Source organism: Schistocerca serialis, chromosome 3, assembly GCF_023864345.2.
Source record: "Schistocerca serialis cubense isolate TAMUIC-IGC-003099 chromosome 3, iqSchSeri2.2, whole genome shotgun sequence".
Taxonomy (NCBI): Eukaryota; Metazoa; Arthropoda; class Insecta; order Orthoptera; family Acrididae; genus Schistocerca; species Schistocerca serialis.
In genome coordinates this window covers 823,078,751-823,096,070 of record NC_064640.1, presented here as the reverse complement: position 1 = coordinate 823,096,070, position 17,320 = coordinate 823,078,751, and the positions used below count along the sequence as shown (strand labels likewise).

Genomic DNA, 17,320 nt, shown 5'->3' with positions numbered 1-17,320 from the left:
TCAGGGGGAAAAAAACACGTTCTGGGCAGCAACATATATGCTGCATATTTTTGTATTAAGAAAGTATAAATTCGAATTCCACCAAAGGAAAAGTTGATGGCTTAAGTTAATATCAATAGTGTTGCTACACGAAAAGCAAAGCTTTCACATAGAATATTTGTCTCGAATATTAATAAGCTACAGGAGAAGCTAAGCTTTCACATATAATGTTGATCTGTTTAGTGCATGTTCCACTTTAAGATTCATCACACAAATACGCCAGTAAAATTTTTAATACCGACATAAATCTCTGATCTTCTGGGCTCAAAATTCTTCTAAATGGCTCGTCATCAAAGAGTTGATTTTTAAATGAGAGCAAACACTCTGCGATTTAAGAAATTTATTGTATATTCTTGCACATAGTTCCTTTTGCGTAAAAGGAAATTTACTTTGAAAATATCGCTTTTCGAACCGCAATTCTCAATATTTTACTGCGACCTGTTAAAAATAGATTCATTTCAGCAGTTGCCAGAGAGCACCAGATAAGAGGCGTCACCACGCTTGCACAGCTACGGCGACGTAGGAAGCCCGTATGTTGTACATTTAAAACATTAAAAGATCTTTCTTACATTATGTCATAAGAGAAACAAGACATCAGAGGACACACCAAGAGCATCGGAAGTTCGTGAACCATACTAAAAAGCATAGTTTGACTTAAAGCGCACATTCGCATGTCCAGATTCCCAATGATGTAGGCCTCAACCTCATATTAAGCTTTTCAGTGTGGTTTTCAGGATGTAAATTTTCTTGGAGTACCAGTACTGTATTATCTCATGTTTGGATCTTTATTATGGCATAATTCCGTACGTGCTAGAAGATGGAATCGTGCACTTGAAATGCAGTGAACAGGTGAAACTAGCCAATGGAGTGGAATTAAACACTGCGTGTCAAATTTACTGCATCAGCAGGAAAGCTTAATAAAAGCCAAATTTCTTTAGAAAACCGACAAAAATAACTACACTGTTCTGCAAGGTGATTAATGCTTGACTGTCAGAAAGGTGGAAATAAAATAAATTCTGAAACTAGTAACACATTTTGGCCTACCATAATTATGTGAATGTATTTTAATTCACTTGATAGCTTCCAACCACAGAAATCTGTCTTGTTTTCATTTGACGTGAGAGCAGTAAACGAAGAGGAAACACAAAAATCACTAAACGTAAACACGTGTCACGTAGAGACCCTCCACTATAGCTCAGACTGCTCTGCACACATAAAAAAAAAATTTTCAAAAAAGTTCATTTTGTAGCGCACATCTTTCTGAAGAGTCTGATACATAAAACATATATCTGAGAGGAAATGTAAGAGATGTTATTTGGTCTTAAGTGTGCCGAAGTGCAGTGCCACGCCTCTTCAAACAACATTCTTATACCACAGATCACTGTATTTCGCTCTGTGTAACTCAAAGGTGTATATTTTGTAACGGATCCCATCAAACTATTTCAGGACTGTGGAAATTAAAATTCCTGTAGTGTCTCTCCTTCTCCCAGTCAGTCAGTTTGATATTCTGCCCCTCTTATTTTTAAAAAACATGCAATGCAATTAATACTGGATGAGATTATTTGTAACCAGGAGAACGAGAACTATTCACAAAATCAGGACTCTTTATTACCTATTAGCTAATAACTTGCTCTTCTGTGTGACATAAAATTAAATATAGGATACCTAAAACCAGTAAAGACAAGAGACATGCAAGACAGTACACATTTCTTCAATCCTTAGGTCCTAGTGATTTTTCTCTCTAATCTTGCTACAGCTTTACATGGTGTGCTTTCCTTTCTGCGAAAGAGCTATTACCTCATCAAAGTTTGTCAAACATTTTGCTACATGATAAATCGAAATGTCGTCTAATACTGAAAAAGCTGTTAATACAAATAGTACCCAAGAATGGTGTGGTTTCTCAATCTAACTACATCTGTTTTGTCACTGTTTCCTGGATAAAATGAAATAGGCCATTCCAATACTGCAGCAATTGTAACACTCACCAAATAAGGAAGACTGTTTTCGGCAATAATGATCATTTTTATATTACAGCAATATAATTCACGAAGTAGCAACACAAAATATCTATTTTCCTACTACAATCAAAAAGCTTTATGTTAGGAACTAGTTTCAAATTTCATTCATATGCTCCAGTTTCATGCACGAGAATAAAATTTTTTTATGAATTTGGAATCGTCATATTCTTCCATAATTTGTGTGATGTCCCCATTTCTTCTCCTTCCTCGTACTAACAAACAATCTTGTCATCACTAACTCTGTAACTATTCCTACTACTGTCAAAACTCATTCTCCGTTTAACTTTACTAACCCTGCCACAATCACTGGTTTAGTTATCCAGCGATTATTCTCCGGTTAGGTGTTAGTATGTGTTCGTACAATGCATTTTCCGCACTACTCCTAGAATGGAACTTAAGCAGCTGCTAGGTCGTGACTACAACTGGCCCTGTCTAATGTAGTGATGTGGCCAAAAATTTTCCGTCAAAATTCACTTTCTTGGATACACCGAGAAGGTAATACATAAACTTTCTTACCTGTTATTCCTGTTAGTCATTTATTTCAACTCTGGTAATCTGAATCTATGGATTTCGCTAGTAATTATAACAACGCTGAACATTTGAAAACCAAATCAACCACATAAACAAGCAGCAGTTGGCATTCACCGGTTCGGCTTTATTCCGCTCAGCTCGTATAGCCCCGTCCCGTTTTGTCTGGAGGAAAGTTCATGTCTAGATGTGATGAGGATTCCCCTGGCAGAGATATCATGTACACTATGCACGCATTCAAAAATCAACTTAGAATGTGTTCAAAAATGTCCAAAAATCAGCAGAGGTGCATTTCAAAATCATATGAACAATCGACAGACCGACGTGCGCTGGATGTTAGGTGCTTTGTAAAAGGTTTTTTCCCCCTCAAGAATATGAATCTGCCCTCTCCCCCCACAACTGTTGCCCGGTTCAGATACAACTGTTTGCCGCCCCCCCCCCCCCCCCTCCACCCTCCACCAGATCCAGGACTGCTGCGCACGCGTGAATGTGGCAGCTTGGGCGCGCCAGTAAATTTTTTCCAGGTACCCCATGTGACTGGTTGCTGCTACTGCTGCTTGCACAGCCAACAGCCACATTTCTGTAGCCAGAAGTGGGAGAAGGTATTACTCATACGTGTGTGCACGAGCCCGCTCGTAACTACTTAAATGAATCTAATTTAAACAGTTGTGACGTCACACTCATCGCAGGCAATTCGTTGTTATGAAGCATTGCATAGTCTTCCTACAGCCTTTAACACATTTTGCTGTTGACAGACGCTTGTACGTGCACTGTGTTAATTTATATGGCGCATTTCGTTTGCAATTTAAGTTTTATTTTCATTTTTTTCTCTCGTTCATGTTTTAATGCTGCAGTATTATTCTGGAGTAGTGGGATACAGTAATATCCTTTGTTAGAGTATTGGTTCTTACCAGTCAAAGTTACACAAATTTAACTGGAAACTAAAACAACGAAAAATTTCCAGAATTCTAAAAAATTCCCTGGTTTTTCCTGGTTTTCTTCTGGATGAACAAATTCCCGGGTTTTTCCCAGATCTCCCGGTTGTCCCGGGTCGTATACACCATGTCTTACAGATTGGGGAAAACAGCAACAGTATAGAAGATGCCAACATAAAATATGTTTAAGATCAGGTCAACTGCTTTAGGAATGGCAAGGGAGTGACAGACTGTCTGTCAATGCCAGTGTCACCTTCTGACATGAAGAACCACTTTCAGGATTAAAAATTTGTGAAAAGTAGACTCTATAAATGACAACTGATGAATTGTGCATTACCAAATGTGCTCCACATCATTGCGCTGGAAGAAGATGGCAAGCAGATATTTTGCCTGCTTAAACGCAAAATTCATGGAAATCTCTGGAAATTTAATTACTGTGAAATTCTTCCTTTGAATCACACTGATATGAAATGAAGCCTTGTGCTTGCAGGTTAGTATGGAATCAAAGTGACAACTGATGCAATAGCACTCATTGTCCTTCTCAAAAACCACAAAGAAAGGAAAAGGAAGATAATAGATTGCAATGTACCGTTCACTGTAATTAGAGAGAGAGAACACAAGCACAGACATGATCAAAATGAGGAAGGAAATAGGACAAGCTTTTCTGTAACGAACAATCCCAGCAAATGCTATATCTATTTCAGAGGGGGAGAGGGAGGGACTATGACAACCCTAAATGTGAATGGCTCGATGTCGATTTGAATTCTGGTCCTTCTGAATATGAATCCAGTGTGCTAACTACAGTGTTCCCTGGTGCAGGGTGGAGTGGCTATGAGCCAGCACGGTGCAAACAGGCGACGGAGGCGAGGTGGGAGCCCGAGAGGTTCCAAGGAAAGGCAGCTGCAAATCTAACAAGTTCTTACATTGAGGCATCTCAGCTGCTCGATAGACTCTATCAGTGGCCAGCTGGCCACTGAATTCCACTGTGCTGGCTGCTCACATTCCACACAATACTGATGCGGCTTTTGCCCCGAGCGTTTGCAGCATGTTCTTGACGATGCTGTGTGGCCCTGGCTGATACCCAGCTGAGTCACAGTAGGGGATGCCTACCATGTGAAGATGCCTAGTGTGGATACCTGCTGCACTCTGAGCAGTGGTCCAGCCATGCTACTGGAGATGACCTGGTGTAGTCCACTGCAAATTGGGACTAATTGTGGGGAGGGACTTAGTGTATAGAGCTGTTGTCCATCTGTGGCCTCAAACCAGTGACTTTTTATTGGCAGGTCCACATGGTATCCTCATTTGGCAAAACCCTGTCGCCCCAATTCGGCTGCAAGACTAAGAATAAATCCATTACAAAAATTACTTGTACTTATTGTCAATAGCAGTGCACCATTCATTCATGCATATGCAGCACTATCAGTCACGTATCCAAAAACTCCACTGTCACTGTCACTGTCAGTTTGGACAACTGCCTTGCCCTTTGCTGCATTAGTATATGCAGTACTGCTGAGTTCACTGTTTCAACAAGCTAACCTACATCAAAACACTGCACTGGCCTTGTTGAATTATTACAGTGACAACATCCCGTGCTCGCCTGCTTTCATAGCTGTGGCAATGCACTGCTCAGATTTACTCTAATATGGCCATACATGAGAGTTGAGATAAACATGGGTATTTAAAAAAAAAAATCCAACCCAGTGGGTCAAATTTAGTTTTTGTGGGTTTTATTGTTTTTTTCTATTTTTCACATTGACGATAGTTCAATTAAAATTCCTATTATTAACTTATTCAAAATGTAACCCATTGTTACAATTACTTTATTAGGCCCCTTTTCTTGCCCTGCTAGCACTGCATCCATTGAGAGGATCTTCTCCACCTACTGGCTTGTTTGGTCAAAATTAAGAAATAATTTAGGAGAGAAAGGACCTGACAAATTAGTGAAGATCTAAAAAATTTCTGCATGCTTCAAAAAGAATGTACTTTACATTCATTATTAAAGTTTTTTTCTGGTAGTGTAAATGTTATTTATCTGTGTGTCTTATATTGCAAGAAAAGTTAAATACAATATTAATTAAAAAATTCTTCCGATATTAAATAGTTGCCTCGATGGCTTCCTTGAATTTGAGAAAGGCTAACTATATTGTGTTATACTACTTTACAAGCGCCCCCCCCCCCCCCCCTTACACACACACACGCACATGAACAAGACGCACCATTTTCATATCACACTACTTGTTTGTACAAATTACAAATAAATTTTATACCCAAAACAACTAGCAAGTTGCTGACGTGTTAGATACGGCATCAAACCTTTCTTACTAAGCTGCTTATTGCTATTTGCTTAGAAGTCTTCTTTTTGCACTTGTTTTCACTTCTGGCAATTTAAACCTTCATGGCTTGTCCCAGTGCTTCCTTTTCTCTTACTCCTAAATTTACACCTACTCTACATTCACACTACAAAGTTATACTCTCACTTTCTCTTATGCTCTATGGATCTAGTCTACTAAAACCTGGAGTGTTGGTGGTTTATGCTGATGACTGGCTCTCCACCTCAAAAGAATAAAAGCTACACGCACCAGAGTCAGAGCCACTGTAGCACTTGGTACTGCAGCACTCACAATCATTGTCATATGTCGTCATCCTTCTCTGAAATGCTCTACGTGTTGCATTAAGTGCTTGGCTGAAATGACCCCTTCCTGCACAGCAATAAATCATTCCAGGGAATGGATTAGGTCAGGTTCTAGAGTTTGATTAATAAATTTTACATTCTGCATTGGTAACAACTCTAAAGGCACATGCGGCAATTACAACTTTGTATGTGAGATGTTTAACTGCACAATTCTTGTAATTGTGGCTAGTAGATGGAAGGTTCACCCTCTTATGTCGCATGTAGTAACATTTACTAATAACCTACTTACCTTTTTAAAGTTCAATCCATCTGGCCTCCATGAGCTTCCCCTGACTTCTATGTATTCCAAAGGCTCGATACGTGCTCACAAATTGTTATTCAGTGTGTTTTTCTGTCAATGGGTGACCGACGATATGGTGTGCCTGTGTCTTCTGCACTGAGGAAACTTTATAATCTTCTCACACCATGATGAGCTGCTATGCAATTACAAGAGGTGGTTTGCTAGCTTCAGAGCATACAGTGGAGCTGATCATAAAAGGTTTGGTGGCCAACACTATTTCCGCATGATTGACTGTTTCACAGGTTTTCCTCTAGAATGACTGAGCATACTGACACATCAGACAACCATAATCAACTTGAGACCAGGCAAAATGCACTATAAAAAAAAAAGAGCTCTTAAGTTCTGCCTACTTCCCATATTCTGTGACCAACATATCTAAAAATACTGAGTGCTTCCAGAGTTCACTCATTTTGCTTTCTTACATACAGCAGCACAGCTTGCGACAGACTAATCGGAGCTGAAAATCTTGACAATTGAACTGAAGCAGCTAAGACATATGAACTAATATTCTCATTTATTTGCCTTGCACTTGCTGCTGGTATACACTAGACAGCAATACTCATGGTAAATAAAAGAAGAAGTGAAGATTAGGGTCTTATAGCCCACCAATGACAAGGAAGTGAGAGTACGAGCTCAGTGTATGCAGGTATCGGGAACGAAATCGCCCACATCCTTTTCAAGGGAACCGTTCTGGCATTTGCCTACATTTATTTGGAGAAATCACAGAAGTTTAAATTTCACACTGTGTCCCGGATGGTTCAGTGGTTACTGCACCTGTCTAGTATGCAGGAGAGCCCAGATTTGAGTCTCGGTCCGGTACACATTTTCGCTCATCGCCACCAATTCCACTTAACGTCCTGCGGCAGCTGACAGCAGTTATCCCCCTTCAATTTACATATAATTTTTCATAGCTGCAGATTCTGCACCGTGGTGTCTGTTCTTTTAGGCAAACATTATGCATTCACATATTTTGAGAATTTACACACACACACACACACACACACACACACACACAGTGTTTCCTAACAGGAAACATAGGTAAGTGAAAAGAACTGGAGAATAATGTAAAATCACCATCACCACCACCACCACCACCACCACCACCACCACCACCACCACAACAACCTTGCATCTGTGACATACAATGAAGAGCCAAAGAAACTAGTACACTTGCCTAATATCGTGTGGAATGTGTGGTTCATCCGTAAAGGAGACCAAGTATAGAATACTAGTACAACTCATTCTTGAGTACTGCTCGAGTGTTTGGGATCCCCACCAGGTCGCATAAAAGGAAGCATCGAAGCAATTCACAGGCAGGCTGCTTGGTTTGTTACCAGTAGGTTCGATCAACAAATGATTATTACTAAGGTGCTTCGTGAACTGAAATGGAAATCCCTGGAGGGAAGACCACATTCTTTTTGTGAAATACTATTGAGAAAAGTCAGAGAATCAGCATTTGCTGCTGACTGAAGAATGATTCTACTGCCATCAATGTAGTACATTTTGCTTAAGGACCATGACAATAAGATAAGAGATATTACAGTTCATATAGAGGCACGTAGACAGTTGCTTTTTCCCTTGCTCTATTTGCAAGTGGACAGGAAAGGAAATGATTAGTGTTGGTACAAGGTACCTTCTGTCATGCACCATAAGATGGCTTGCCGAGTACATATGTAGACATAGAGCTTGAAAATTCACCTGAAAGTATGATGCTATGGTCATAGCCTTGAATCACTGACACAGAAGAGCAATACAGTATAATAAAATAAAATAAAAAATAAGAAATAGAACATGAGCATTATCACAAGAAGAAACACCTGACTCAGAATTGTTACACAGTGCAAAAGGGAATGGTAAATGGGAGGGTTGGGGGCATGGAAGGGTATGAGGGACTGGGGAAGGGATGGAGAAAGGGTAATGTTGTAAAATGGTAGTAACTCTACCAGATGACTCACCTTGTTTATGTCTCTGCAATCGATACCTGCTTGGCTCAGTGCTTCTTCTATGGGGGCAGTGCACATTTTCACAGCTGCACTAATCAAATTTTCAAATCGTGCTCTTGTAACATTGTAGCTAAAGTCTGTTCCTTCACACAAAGACTCAATAAATCAATGAGCTGTACTCATTGTGGACAAAATGTGTTTGCACTGCTCTGCAGCATTGTACAATTTAGCCATAGCACGCCGACTATCATTTGGATCCAACTTCCATTTCCTGCAATAAGAAGAAAGTATTATGTTTAAATGGCCCACACATATTGAATAATGGTATCACTAGTCAGTCTTCCTTCTTTTATTAAAAAATTGGAAAGCAAACAGTTAAGGTTGTTATAGTAGTTTTTCACCACAACAACTGCTCAGTTTTTTATGTGTTCCAATAAGAAACTCTATAGTAGAATTAAGGGAACTGATAATTACATATCAAAAAGATAGATTACTACTCACCACATATGGGAGGTGCTTGGTGGCAAACAGGCACACTGAAAGAAGACTGTTTGACACTGTAAGCTAAAATACTAAGTCCTTTGTCAGATGTAGACAATCTCTCTCTCTCTCTCTCTCTCTCCTCCCCGCCCCCCCTCCATCTACACACTATGGCCCAATGTCTCCACTGTTTAAAAATACACACATTTAGACTGTATCTCTTAATACATGGTGTTCTGCATTTATTGTAGCACCACAAAAGGCGGAGATGACAAAAAGGGGGGGGGGGAATGAAATGGCAAAACTTAATTGCGTGCTGGTTCACAGCCACCATAAGAGGCTCATACCAATTGATAAGACCCAATGATTTAACAGGATATTTAAGGTACCTAGATTAAAAGACAGCCAAGTCCATTTCTTTTGAACATGGACTTCCAAGCAGCATTAAAGCTTCCATAAAATGTGTACACGTTATTAAGTAAAACGCAATAATATCCTTCAAAATCAATGACGAGTCTATTCAAAAATAACGTCAAAATTGCATTTCAATGCAAAACGCCCAGCTTCAGAGACAATCGCTTCAAAAACTAGTCAACTAACTGTAAAGTTCTTACAAGTCCGTTATATAGGAGACCATGTTCATATAAGCAGACACCTGACTGCACATGAGCATGGAAGACAGTGTTGTTCGGAAGTGGATTTTCTTTAGTTTTGAGTCTAAATATCCTGATATCTGTGACCTGATTTTATATAGGTTACAAACAAATATTCTGTTATGGAATATCATTCATATAAGTGATAAAAACATTCTCTTCCCTGGAAACGGGAGGGGGGGCAGGCAATAGTGTATAGATCACTTGTGAGACCCATTATTGAGTACTGCTAGAGTGTTTGGGATCCACATCAGGATGGATTAAAGGAAGACATCAAAGCAATTCAAAAGCGTGTCGGTAGATTTGTTACCAGTAGGTTCAATCAACATGAAAGTATTGCAGAGATACTTCGTGAACCCACATGGTAATCCCCGGAGGAAAGCTGGCATTCTTTTCTCGAAACACTACTGAGAGAACTTAGAGAATCAGCATCTGCAGCCAACTGCAGAACAATTCTACTGCCACCAACATAGCATCACATATGGACTGCACAGACAATTTAAAAGAAATTAGGACTCGTATGGTAGCATATGAACAGTCATTTTCCCCTCACTCTGTTTGCAAGTGGAACAGGAAAGAAAATGACTAACATTCGTACAAGTTACCCTCTGTCGGGCACCATTAGGTGGCCTGCAGAGTATGAATGTAGATGCAGAACAGAGGAGGTTGCAAGGTATTATGTTATTTCTTTCTCAGTACAGGAAATTTTAATGACCAACATAATTTTTTTAATTTTCGTTTCTTCTAAAAATACCACGCAATGCCTGTTCCTAGCAGCTGACTATCTGAGCAATTTAGACAGAAGTCTGGCACTGAACATAATGTCGTGGCTTTGAAGGTGTCTTTCCTGTGGTGTTACCACACCATTGGCATTTGTAGCACCACATTAGATTGGGTACCTAAAGTTTTACTTTTAGTATAATAAATAAAACCTTGATGAGTTCTAGGATAGCCAACTGAATGTTACGCTGAAGGCAACAGTTCTCTACAGTTCACCATTCACTTACATCATCAAATTCCTCTCTTCTGTTATGCTTCCGATTCCCCACTACTTTTTCAGTTCAGCAGTGTCAATGTCCATGATGTCCCTACAACTTACAAGGCCTTATGGTAGCTGAGGGTATCGTGTTTTTCTACTCCACAACAAAGACATTCTGACAAGATTGCCTTTCAACAATGATCAAAGTTCAATTTCCTGGTGCAGTTCCAGAGGGTTTTGGTGACTGCTAATGACCCACCCGTAACATGAAGATATTTCTTTCGTCTTAGTTGGGATCCACATGCATTCCCACAAACAGCTTGGGTTCTGTACAGTCCACCCAGATAGAGGGCACTGACTGCCTATGTAGGTGTTATAAAACTACGGAGTGGCAGGTTCACCTGAGGTTACCACTAACGACCATTTCGCCTCAATGGTCATCCATCCTATCAGCACACATCTATAAGGTCTTTTCTTCTTCTTCTTTTTTTTTTTTTTAGAGAGAGGGAGGACATCATGTTTCAATTGTCATAGCCATGTAGTGTACCAATTAAGTAAACCTGGCACAAATAATGCTGGGCAAGCCAGTAATCAACAGACTGCACAAAGAGTGGCCTAGTTGGTTGGTTTAAAAGAGTGAGGAAGGGACCAAACTATGAGGTCATCGGTCCACTGTTCCAAAGGAAACAATGCCACAAGGGTGAGAGTAAGACAATGAGACAAGACCAAACAGAATGAAAGGAAAAATGACAACGACTGAAGGTCAACACACTTAAATGGACAAAAGGGGACAAGAAAACCACAAAGACGCAGAAAACAGGTAGAAGATCTTAAATCAAAAGAGCACGTTACCATGGCTGGCTGACAATGAGGATAAAAAGGAAAAGCCAGCCACTCTGCAACACATTAAAACCCCCACCCTGAAAGCACGAGGGTGGAGGACACACAGGGATGAAGGACATGTGCTAAAACTTGGAGAAAATGATAAAACACACCCTCAAGAATAAAATGTAAAACTAAAGCTGCTGTTGAGGCATTATTGCCCAACACTGAAGGTAGGGTGCTGGGAAGGTTAAAAGTCCGCTGCAGAGCGGCGGAAAGTGAGCAGTCCGGCAAGAGATGGACGACTGTCATTCGTGAGCCACAGTGACACTGAGGTGGGTCATCACGAAGGAGGAGGTAACCATGAGACAGCCACGTATGGCCAATGCGGAGCCGACAGAGAAACACAGAGTCCCTGTGAGAGGCACGCACCGAGGTCTTCCACACATTCGTAGTTTCCTTATGTGCACGCAGAGGCACGCACAGAGGTCTTCCACACATTCGTAGTTTCCTCAAGGGCACGCAGCTTGCTGTGCGTACTGAGGTTATGCCATTCTGTCTCCCAAAGCCACAAAACCTTGCGGCGTAATACTGAGCTCAGGTGCAGCCATCACGCAAGGAATGCTGCTCTATATGTCCTCCGTGACCATAGGCAAAGCCAACATGACCATTAGCCATCGAGCCATTGGTGTAAACCACTTCGTGGCCCCAGTACGTGACGAGAATCGAAGCTGCAGCCTAGATGTACACGACTGAGGTGTTCGTGAATGAACCTCAAGTGTAGGTGGTGAAGGCAACAACTGAAGTTCAGACAGAAGGGTTTGAACACGAACTGCAAGTGTAAGCCCTGACCTGGGCCGCCGATGCAGGAGATGAACCGCCACGGGCAGGAAAAGGAGACCGAAATTCAGATGCGCAAGAGAACTACAAACGTATGCAATGTAACTGGAGAGCAACTGTGCACGCCTAACCTGCAATGGAGGGACTCCGGCCTCCACCAGGACACTATTCACCAGACTCATCCTAAAAGCGTCTGTCATTAGGCAAACGCCACAGTGGTGCACTGGGTCGAGCAAACGCAATGCTGAGGGTGTAGCCGAACCATAAACCACACTCCCATACTCAAGGCGGGATTGAACAAGGGCTCTGTAGAGCTGCAGTAGCGCACAGCGATCTGCACCCCAATTGGTGTTGCTCAGGCAGCGAAGGGCATTGAGGTGCTGCCAGCATTTCTGCTTAAGGTGACTGAGGTGAGAAAGCCAAGTCAATCGGGCGTCAAAAAACAGTTCTAAGAATCGATATGTCTCCACTACAGTGAGTGGATCGACATTAAGGTGAAGTTCTGGTTCCAGATGAACAATACAACACCAACAGAAGTGCATTATACACGACTTTGCGGCCGAAAACTGGACACCGTGGGCTAGAGCCCATGACTGCGTCTTGTGGATGGCGCCCTGTAGGCACCACTCAGCAACACCAATACTGGTGGAACAGTGTGAAATTCAGAAGTCGTCTGCATACAGGGACAGTGGGACGGATGGCCCTACAGCTGCTGCTACACCATTAATGGCCACTAAAAATAGAGATACACTCAATACGGAGCCCTGCAGGACCCCTCTCTCCTGGAAATGGGGCGAACTATGGGAGGCATCAACCTAGACACGGAAAGTATGAAGTGACAGGAAATTTTGGATAAAAAAAACAGGAGTGGGCCTCTGAGACCACACTTGTATAATGTGGCAAGGATATGATGTTGCCAGGTGGTGTCATATGCTTTTTGTAAATCAAACAAGACGGCACCTAGGTGTTGGCATCTGGAAAAGGCTGTTCAGATGGCAGACTCTTGGGACACAAGATTATCAGTGTTAGAGCAACCCTGGCGGAAGCCGCCCTGGCATGGAGTCAGTAGACCACGTGACTCTAGGAGCCAACACAACCACAGACACACCATACACTCCAGGAGCCTACAAAGAACATTGGTGAGGCTGATGGTCTGATAGCTATCCACTTCAAGCGGGTTTTTACCGAGTTTAAGCATCGGAATGATGGTGCTCTCCCACCACTGGGATGGAAAGACGAGACGCAACTGATCCGATTGAAGATGACAAGGAGATGTCACTTGTAGTCAGATGAGAGATGTTTAATCATCTGACCATGGATCTGATCTGGCCCAGGAGCTGTGTCAGGGCAATGTGCAAGAGCACTGAGGAGCTCCCACTATGTAAATGGGGCGTTATAGGGTTCACTGTGGGGTGTAGCGAACGAGAGGGCTTTCCTTTCCATCCACCGTTTCAGGGTGCAAAAGGGGGGGGGGGGGGTTAGATCGCCGAAGCAGAGCCTGAAGCATAGTGCTCAGCAATCGCGTTAGCGCCGGTTGACAACACACCATTGATGTTAATGCCAGGGACACCTGTTGGGATATGGTACAAAAAAGACGTCTGATCTTCGTCCAGACTTGGGAAAGTGACGTACGGCATCCAATGGATGAGACTTATCTCTCTCAACACTCCTCCATCCGTAATTTGATAATCTGGCGAACGCCGACAAGGAGCCGCTTAAAGGCTACGAGGTGATCCAGGGAAGGGTGCCACTTATGCTGCTGTAGAGCTTGCTGATGCTCCTTAATTGCCTCAGTGACTTCTGTCAACCACCAAGGGGGCATCTAAAAGAGCGAGGGATTGCGTTTCCTCTGCATTAACGACTGTTGTAGTCACCTGCTCAACCATCACACCCATGTTACCCTGTGGGGGAGAGTCAATGGTGCCCGCAGAGGTGAAAGTTTCCCAGTCCACCTTGTTTAAAAACCCATCTCGATAAGTGACCGTTGGCCTGATGCCAGGGCCGTGACAGGAAGATGGGGAAGTGGTCACAACTGCACAGGTCATCATGTGCTCTCCAGTGGATATATGGGAGATGTCCTGGGCTGCAAATGGATAAATCAATGGCTGAGTAACTACCATGAGCCACAATAAAATGTGTGGTGGCCCCAGTATTTACGAGGAAGAGGTCGAACTGAGACAGTAAAGCTTCGACATCACTGCCTTGGCCACTAAGTACGGTGCCACCCCACAAGGGGTTATGGGTGTTAAAATATCCAAAAAGTAGGAAAGGTTTAGGGAGTTGATTAATCAGTGCAGCTAATACATTCAGGGGTATTGCACCATCTGGAGGAAGATATACATTGCAGACAGTTATTTCCTGTGTCGCCCTTATGCTGACGGCCACTGCTTCAAGAGGGGTTTGAAGGGGCACTGTTACACTACAGACTGAGTTTAGGACATAAATGCAAACTCCAGCTGACACACTATTATAGTTGCTACGGTTCCTGTAATATCCCTTATAGCCATGGAGTGCAGGGGTCTGCACTGCCGGGAACCAGGTTTCCTGAAGTGCAATGTAGATAGCAGGTGTCAAGCTTAACAGTTGCTGTAGCTCAGCCAGGTGGTGGAAAAAGTCATCGTGATTCCACTGAAGGATGACATCATGAGACTGGGAAATCAGTACCCAGAACAATCACCTCTGGCCGTTATAACGGCCTTGATATGCCTGGGCATTAAGTCAAACAGAGCTTGGATGGCATGTACAGGTACAGCTGCCAATGCAGCTTCAACACAATACCACAGTTCATCAAGAGTAGTGACTGGTGTATTGTGACGAGCCAGTTGCTTGGCCACCATTGACCAGACGTTTTCAATTGATGAGAGATCTGGAGAATGTGCTGGCCAGGGCAGCAGTCGAACATTTTCTGTATCCAGAAAGGCCTGTACAGGACCTGCAACATGCGGTTGTGCATTATACTGCTGAAATGTAGGGTTTTGCAGGGATCGAATGAAGGGTAGAGCCACGGGTCGTAACACATCTGAGATGTAACGTCCACTGTTCAAAGTGCCGTCAATGCGAACAAGGTGTGACCGAGACGTGTAACCAATGGCAGCCCATACCATCACGCCGGGTGATACGCCAGTATGGCGATGACAAATACACGCTTCCAATGTGCTTTCAGCGTGATGTCGCCAAACACGGATGCGACCATCATGATGCTGTAAACAGAACCTGAATTCATTCGATAAAATGATGTTTTGCGATTCGTGCACCAAGGTTTGTCGTTGAGTACACATTCGCAGGCGCTCCAGTCTGTGATGCAGCGTCAAGGGTAACCGCAGTCATGGTCTCCGAGCTGATAGTCCATGCTGCTGCAAACGTCGTCAAACTGTTCATGCAGATGGTTGTTGTCTTGCAAACGTCCCCATCCGTTGACTCAGGGATCAAGACATGGCTGCATGATCTGTTACTGCCATGCAGATAAGATGCCTGTCTTCTCGATTGCTAGTGATACGAGGCCACTGGGATCCAGCACGGCGTTCCGTATTACACTCCTGAACCCACCGATTCCACATTCTGCTAACAGTCATTGGATCTCGACCAACGCGAGCAGCAATGTAGTAATACGATAAACTGCAAGCGCGATAGGCTACAATCCGACCTTTATCAAAGTCGGGAAAGTGATGGTAGGCATTTCTCCTCCTTTCACGAGGCTTCACAACAACGTTTCACCAGGCAACGCCGGTCTATTGCTGTTTTTGTATGAGAAATTGGTTGGAAACTTTCCTCATGTCAGCACGTTGTAGGTGTCACCACCGGTGCCAACCTTGTGTGAATGCTCTGAAAAGCTTATCATTTGCATATCACAGCACCTTCTTCCTGTCAGTTGAATTTCGAGTCTGTAGCACGTCATCTTCGTGGTGTAGCAATTTTTATGGCCAGTACTGTAGGTCCTCAGCAGATGCGAGCATCTCCACCTCATCCCCAGATGCAGACCTTGTAGGTAGCGGTGGTGTGGGTGCCACCACAATTTCCTTGGTCATAGAGGTCTTCTTTTTGGACTTATCTCTCTGCTCCTTGCGTCTCTCTGGCTGAGAGGGTTTCACTAATTCAGTCTCCGGGACTCAGGATGATTGTGAAACCCTACAACCAGCTACTTTTGGGCACTTTGGCCACTGGCAGCATCGTCTTTCCCACTAGCAGAAAGCTGGGAAGGGAGTGACCCAAGGGATCCCTTCCTGGCGAGAGGAGCCGAAGAAGACTTACACTTCTCCAGCTGAGAAGTGGGGCTGGTGTCCCCGATGGTTGGTGGGGCAGTGCTCCCGAGGTAGGCGATGCGGGAGCAACAGGAGGGAATTGCCCCCCCCCCTCCCCCCCCCCCCACCAAGGGGGCAGGCGTAGCCTTCTGGTTCCAAGAGTCGAGTGGAATTCATGGAACTGATGGAGCTACAACTGTTCTCATAGCGGCAGCGTGTGAGGTGGTCATAGCCACAGGATGTAGGCGCTCATATTTTCTCTTAGCCTCAGTCCAGGTCAGTCAGTCCAGGGTTTCGTATTCCATAATTTTCCTCTCTTTCTGTAAAATCCTGCAGTCTGGCGAGCAAGGTGAATGATGCTCACCCCAGTTGACACAGATGGGAGGCTGGGCACATGGAGTATTGGGATGTGATGGACATCCATAATCTCAACATGTGACGTTGGAAGTAGAGCGGGAAGACATATGGCCAAACTTCCAGCACTTACAGCACCGCATCGGGACAGGGATATAGGGCTTTACATCACAGCGGTAGACCACCACCTTGACCTTCTCAGGCAATGTATCACCCTCGAAGGCCAAGATGAAGGCACCGGTGGCAACCTGATTATCCCTCAGACCCCGGAGGACATGCCGGACGAAATGTACACCTCGCTGCTCTAAATTGGAGCACAGCTCATCTGCAGACAGTAAAAGAAGGCCTCTGTGGAATATAGTACCCTGCACCATATTTAAGCTCTTATGTGGTGTGATGGTAACAGAAACATCCCCCAACTTTTTACAAGTGAGTAAAGCCCATGACTGGGCAGAGGATGCTATTTTTATCAAGACTGACCCAGAACGCATTTTGGACAAGCCCTCCACCTCCCTAAAC

At 43.4% G+C, this 17,320-nt stretch overlaps 1 pseudogene; it reads right to left on the bottom strand.

Moving 5' to 3' along the window:
• LOC126471246 (heat shock 70 kDa protein 14-like) overlaps nt 1–17,320 on the bottom strand; it is a 235,253-nt pseudogene that overhangs the window by 22,300 nt on the left and 195,633 nt on the right.